We start from the raw sequence: 7,582 nt of genomic DNA, 5'->3' as shown, positions 1-7,582 counted from the left end.
AACCCATACTCAATATATATATATGTGTGTGTGTGTGTCTATATATATATACATATGTGTGTGTGTGTCTATATATAAATGTATATATATGTATGTATATGTGTATCTATACATATAGATGTGTATGTATATATGTATCTATATATATATACATACACATGTATGTATATATATTTATATTTATGTACATAAATATATGTATATATTTACATATGGGACGGCGTGGCGCAGTGGAAGAGTGGCCGTGCGCAACCCGAGAGTCCCTGGTTCAATCCCCACCTAGTACCAACCCCGTCACGTCCGTTGTGTCCTGAGCAAGACACTTCACCCTTGCTCCTGATGGGTGCTGGTTAAAGCCTTGCATGGCAGCTCCCTCCATCAGTGTGTGAATGTGTGTGTGAATGGGTAAATGTGGAAGTAGCGTCAAAGCGCTTTACAAGTACAACCCATTTATGATTTATATATATGTATGTATATATATATACAGTATACAGATGATTATATGTTGTGTACATACATCTACTGATGTCTCTGGAAACATCTTCAGTGATGTGCCTGGAATCCTCGGGTGTTTTGGGTCTTTAAACATCATACACCCTCCACCAGGTGACCCAGCCGTGGCTGATCCGACCCCAGCTTGTGTACAGATGGCTAGCAAGCTACCATGACTCCATGGCTCTCCTCTTTTGAGCCACAGCCATCTTGAGGCCCTCTCTGCCGCATCAGTGGTACTGCGGATTGCTCTCCTTCTCTCTCCCTTGATGCCCAAAGTGCTAAAGGCTCTGGTCAGGGAGCGGGCTGCAACACACCTGCATTCAACCTCGAATGACAGTCACTGACCAATCCCGCGTACTTGGAGAGCTTCCTCCCAAAGGCTTCTTCCAGGCGGTCTTCCCATGGGACCCTTGCTACCTGCTTGGTGGACTCAGACACGAGGACAATGTCTGGTCGCAGGGTGGTGACTGCAATGTGGCTGGGGAATTTCAGCCGATGTTCAAGGTCCACCAACAGCTGCCAGTCTCTTGCAGAGGTTAGGATGCCCGCAGATGTTCTTCTGGCAGGGGTTGGCTGCTCCCCAGCTCTGACAAAGGCGATGATTTTCTTGGAGGGTCGGAACTGCTTCGCCCACACAAGTCCTGCGCTGACGGCTTCAGCAATGGTCTTAAGGACTTGGTCATGCCTCCAGCGGTACCGTCTATCTCCAAGTGCCCTGGTGCAGCAGCTGAGGATGTGTTCCAGGGTTCCTCGCTTGGAACACAATGGGCATGCTGGTGTCTCTGCTATTCCCCATGTGTGCAGGTTTGATGGGCTTGGAAGCACATCGTACACTGCCTGGATGAGGAATTTAATGCTGTGAGGCTCGGCTTTCCACAGCTAGGCCTAGGTCACTTTCCTCTCAACCGCATTCTCCCATCTTGTCCAAGCTCCCTGTTGCTTCAATCCCACTGCCTTGCAAGTTCTTATTTCCTCCATTGCAGCTCTCACCTCTTCCTGAACAAGGCGGCGCCCTTCCTTCCCGCTGGTTTTCAATGGGGGAGTTGGAAAGGAGCCTAGCCCAGCTCTGCCTCGAGTGACCACTCCCACCAGGTTTCGTTGACGCAGCCTTGCCTCTGCCTCTTCAACTGCATCCACAGCCCTCCACTTCCTACCAGTCCTCACTTGGATCCCTGCTTTAGCCACCTTTGGATCTTGTGAGTCCCTGAGCTGAACCAATTCTCTGGCTCATGCTACCTTGAACTCTTCCTCCAAGGATTTGAAGGGCAGTTGTAGTTTGTTGGTGTTCCCGTAGAGTGTGAGGCTTCTCAGGCTCTTTGCTAATTCCAGCCATCTCCGTAGGTGGCTACTGACCCTCCTCTCTAAGGTCTCCACTGTTGAGATGGGGACTGCATAGACAAGGAGGGGCCACAGGATCCTGGGAAGAATGCCATGTTGGTAGACCCAGGCTTTGAACGTTCCAGGTAGGCCTGACTTGTCCACGGATTTCAGCCAGCCATCCAACTCAGTGCAGGTTGACTGGATAGATGTGATATCTCTCAGAGAGCTGTCGAAAACCTTGCCCAAGCTCTTGACTGGCTTCTCTGTGATGGTTGGAATGGCTGTGCCTGTGATGTTAAACCGAAACTTGTCTTCCACCTTCCCTTTCCACAGGATTTTCCACAGATGCAGCAGGAGTTTGGGACAGTTCTTATACACTTTGTATGAAGTGCCACTCGGTCCTGAAGCAGAGCTTGCCCTTGCTCTGCGGACAACCTCCCTGATTTCCGTAAGCTGCAGTTCTGACATGTCAAACTGCACCTCCGGTTCAGGGGGATCTATGAGGATGTTACACTCTCCCAACTCCTGCTCTCTTGCGGGGTCGCTGTACGTCTGCTTCAGATGTTGGTCTATGTCTTCCTGCGAGGAGGCAAGTTTACCGCTGCGCTTCTGCCCCAACAAATCCTTAGTGAACTTTAAGGGGTTGGAGATAAAGGCAGCACGCTTAAGCGCCCTCTCACGGCGCCGCCTCTGATGCCACTCAGCCCGGCGAAGAACCCTGATCTTATTCCGTAGGATGCACATTAGCTGGCCAGGCCAATACATTCCTCTTTTCCGGCCTCCTTGTATTGGGACTTCAGTGCTTTCATCTCCTGCCTGATGTTATGGATCCTCACAACTCTGATTCTTTGAGTACGTTGTTCCGGAGCTTTCCTTCTCCTCCTCGCCGAATCGTTCAGCTGCGATACTGACAATGATTGTTGTCATAGCTTGTAGCTTCCCGTCAGCCTCTCCCTTTACCGTTGCCTCTAGAATTTGGTCGACATCGTCATCGAACTGCTTCCACAGTGAGGTCATGCTAGCTGCTGGCCATTTGATCCGCCTCCTGTCAGGTTTGATGCTCTAGGGATTAGTTTCCAATACATATGTCCGCCAACAAGGTGACTCTCATGGCTAATTGGACTTGGGTCGCAAGCTCAGGTCTGATCATCCTGTAGCTGGCCGCCTCTGGAGAGGGTGTATAGTGTTAAAGGCCAAAACACCCAGTGACCCAGAGGAACACTACTGATGATGTGCACCCGTAAATGATTTTATCCTTCAGGTCTTCCATTCACGTTCACTGTTCACCTACAAGGCCACCAAGTGTATGTGCTCGCAAAGGATGCAAACACCTCATTCTGTTTTTAATTTGTTTTAGGAGTCTTTTTACGTGTTTTTGGGAGTATTAGTATGTGTTTTATGAGTTTTTTACGTGTTTTAGGAGTCTTTATGTGTTTTAGGAGTCTTATTATGTGTTTTAGGAGTCTTGTTATGTGTTTTAGGAGTAATTTACGTTTTAGATGTCACTGTGCATCTCTTCGGAGTCATTTTATGTGTTTTGGAGTCGCTTTTAATGTTTTAGAAGTTGGTTGTTGTGTTTTTAAATGTTTTACTAGTCATTTTAATGTGTTAAGTTATTTAATGCATTTGTGTTTCGCACAAGAGGTAGAACATCTCACTCTGTGTTTTCTGGAATCTGATTATCTGGACTTGTCCAGTGACTGCTGAGGAAAGATCAGTTGACAACAGGGGAAAGTCCTTGTGACGGCATGGCGAGACAGCTGGCAGGAGGGAATAGACCCCAACGGGACAGTCATGGGCTAGCTACGAAAAAGCATTTTGCTCTTTGATCTTGATATTTCATTAACTATGTGATGTTCTCTCAACAGATGAGACATTACCTTCTTCAAATACTTTTAGAATTTGTTTGTGTGAAGATCAATATCTCTCTTTTCATACACATACAACCAGTCCACAGATGTCAGTCAATGATGGAAATTATATTTTCAAATATGTTTTCTTTCCTTACTCCATCCATCCATTTTCTACCGCTTATTCCCTTTTGGGGTCGCGGGGGGCGCTGGCGCCTAACTCAGCTACAATCGGGCGGAAGGCGGGGTACACCCTGGACAAGTCGCCACCTCATCGCAGGGCCAACACAGATAGACAGACAACATTCACACTCCCATTCACACACTAGGGCCAATTTAGTGTTGCCAATCAACCTATCCCCAGGTGCATGTCTTTGGAAGTGGGAGGAAGCCGGAGTACACGGAGGGAACCCACGCATTCACGGGGAGAACATGCAAACTCCACACAGAAATATCCCGAGCCTGGATTTGAACCCAGGACTGCAGGACCTTCGTATTGTGAGGCAGACGCACTAACCCCTCTGCCACCGTGAAGCCCCTTCTTTCCTTACTTGTCTGTTAAAAAAAAATATTTTTATTTATATAATATTTGTATATGTAAATATTGTATGTATGCCACAAAGTGGGACTATTAATTTTCTTTCCTCTATCTACTTTAAGTTTACACCAGAGTCTACCTGAACCCACTTATCTATGCGTACTTCATATCAGAACCACATGATTAGCATATGGGCCTAATTATTGATGTTATAATTGCAATTACTATTTTAGTAGAATAATGAATGACAGGTTATCACTACAATTAAGTAATATGGTTTTAATATTACTATAAAAAGTATTTAGGTTTCTGCAAACAACTCAAACTATGGAGAATTAGACATCAACCCAGATCAGTATAGATGGCAGAGTTAAAAATATGTATTTAAAAAAACAACAAAAAAGGTAGCTCCATACATTAGGCAAATTAGATCTGAGAGATAATAGTGTAAGACTTACTTGTTCAGCCATGATAGCCCCATGAAAACGTTATTTCCTTTCTTTTTAATCCCAGGGAACTGCCATGGACCTTTCATCATAGATATGAATAAGCACTCCATGTTTCTTCAGCGTAGCGGCCATCTTGCCTCGGACTGCTGGTTCCAATCATTTTATTGATGTCAATGGTACATGTACTATTTAAATATACACATACATACAATACTCTGACATTTATAACAAATCGAAAGGAGGAAAGAAAATTAATAGTCCCACTTTGTGGCATACATTCAATATTTACATATACAAATATTAAATAAATACAAATATTTTTTTAAACAGACAACTGAGGAAAGAAAACCTATTTGAAATATAATTTCCATCATTGACTGATATCTGTGGACTGGTTGTATGTGTATGAAAATAGAGATGTCTTAAAACTTCATTAACTATGTGATGTTCTCTCAACAGATGAGGCATTACTTTCTTCAAAGACTTTTAGATAAAATTCAATTGGCATTTTCCACAACTCCACTAAATTTGGACTTTTTAGAATGTGTTTGTCGACAAGAGCTGTATCAACTTGATACATATTGACGATGACCCGCCCTGCTATACTTCTGATTGGCCCTGAGCGATTTTCGCCTGACCAATCAGAAAGCAGGGGTCGTATAAGAATAACCGCCCACAAAGTGCCAAAACGAAGATGGCGAGCGCGCACATAGGCACCGCGCGCACGCAAAAACGCGTCGCACGCGCACACAGATACACCGCGCGCACGCAAAAAGGCGCCGTGCGCTTGCACAGAGGCACCACACGGGCGCAAAAGGGTGTCGCGCGCGCGCACGAAGTGTTAGAATCAGCGCGCGATAACAGTTTGTATGCGCTTGGATTTTTGGCACTAATGTGACGCCATACTATCGCAGCTGCATTCGTGTGGAAGGCAGGGTACACCCAGTACAAGTCGCCACCTTATTGCAGTAATTCAAGTTGCATTTCCCGTTAAACAACAAAGAAGAATACATTTTTTCCATTGTATGTATTTTATGAGTTGAAAAAAAAAAACATGTATATTTTTTTATTTTATTATTATATTTTAACAAAAACAGATTTATAATTCACACAAAAGTCAAGGAACTTTCAATATCAAGGAAAGAAAACTAAAGAGTAAAGACTAATTTAGCCGAGTGTCCTGGGTTCGCATATTTTGTGTGTACTTATATAATAAAATAATAAAAGGGAGTCATGAGAGCAGGTCAGGTCTCCACCACTTCTTTAATGTTATCTCTCCTTTATACAGTCGCAAACTCAGGGGTCACCAACCTTTTTGAAACCAAGAGCTACTTCTTGGGTACTGATTAATGCGAAGGGCTACCAGTTTGATACACACTTAAAAAAATTGCCAGAAATAGCCAATTTGCTCAATTTACCTTTAATTCTATGTTATTGTTAATAATTAATGATATTTATCTTTGTGGAAACACTGATCATCTTAATTATTTCTCACAATAAATATATATGGAAACAGATAAATATATATATTAAAAAAAAGGGGTATTTCTGTCCGTCATTCCGTCGTACATTTTTTTTCCTTCTGTGAAAGGTTTTTTTTCTAAAGAATAAATGATGGAAAAAACACTTAATTGAACGGTTTAAAAGAGGAGAAAACACAAAAAAATGAAAATTAAATTTTGAAACATAGTTTATCTTCAATTACGACTCTTTAAAATTCAAAATTCAACCGAAAAAAAGAAGAAAAAAACTAGCTAATTCGACTCTTTTTGAAAAAATTAAAAAAAGGATTTATGGAACATCATTAGTAATTTTTCCTGGTCAAGATTATTTTCAGAATTTTGATGAAATATTTTAAATAGGTTAAAGTCAAATCTGCACTTTGTTAGAATTTATAACAATGTGGACCAAGCTATATTTCTAACAAAAACAAATCATTATTTCTTCTAGATTTTCCGGAACAAAAAATGTAAAATAAATTCAAAAGACTTTGAAATAAAATTTTAATTTTATTCTACAGATGTTCTAGATTTGCCAGAATATATTTTTTTATTTTAATCATAAGCGTGAAGAAATATTTCACAAATATCATTCATCGAAGAAACAGAAGCTAAAATGGAGAATTAAATTAAAATGTATTTATTATTCTTTACAATAAAAAAAATGTTTACTTGAACATTGATTTAAATTGTCAGGAAAGAACAGGAAGGCATTTAAAAGGTAAAAAGGTGTATGTGTTTAAAAATCCTCAAATCATTTTTAAGGTTGTATTTTTTCTCTAAAATTGTCTTTCTGAAAGTTATAAGATGCAAAGTAAAACAGTTTATGAATTTATTTAAACAAGTGAGGACCAAGTCTTTAAAATATCTTCTTGGATTTTCAAATTCTATTCGAGTTTTGTCTCTCTTAGGATTCAAAATGTTGAGCAAAGCAAGACCAGCTTGCTAGTAAATAAATACAATTTAAAAAAAAATAGAGGCAGCTCACTGGTAAGTGCTGCTATTTGAGCTATTTTTTAGAACAGGCTAGGGGGCGACTCATCTGGTCCTTACGGGCGACCTGGTGCCCGCGGGCAACGCGTTGGTGACCCCTGCTCTAACTACACCTTCTTCAACAACCCAACTTTATATAGACCTCTTACGTCACAGCCCTACGGAAACTCTGGAGGGACACTTTGAACTGTTTGTTACACTAATAACACTACAAATCTCCCTAAATCCATTTAATGTTTTTTTTTTTAAGATAACAATTAAGGGCTTTTGTACTCTTACTCATTCTCCAAAATTTCATTGATATTTGTAAAGATTGAAACAGCATGACAGCCCTTTTTCCCCCTACCGCATTTTAAACCGGAACTGGTGCGCGACGACATCCGGTAATGTTGTTTTTTTTTTTTTCTAAACCCTCACGTGATTTAGCCGTGCGGTGAC

Source organism: Nerophis ophidion, linkage group LG01, assembly GCF_033978795.1.
Source record: "Nerophis ophidion isolate RoL-2023_Sa linkage group LG01, RoL_Noph_v1.0, whole genome shotgun sequence".
Lineage (NCBI taxonomy): Eukaryota > Metazoa > Chordata > Actinopteri > Syngnathiformes > Syngnathidae > Nerophis > Nerophis ophidion.
This window is presented reverse-complemented; position numbering follows the sequence as displayed.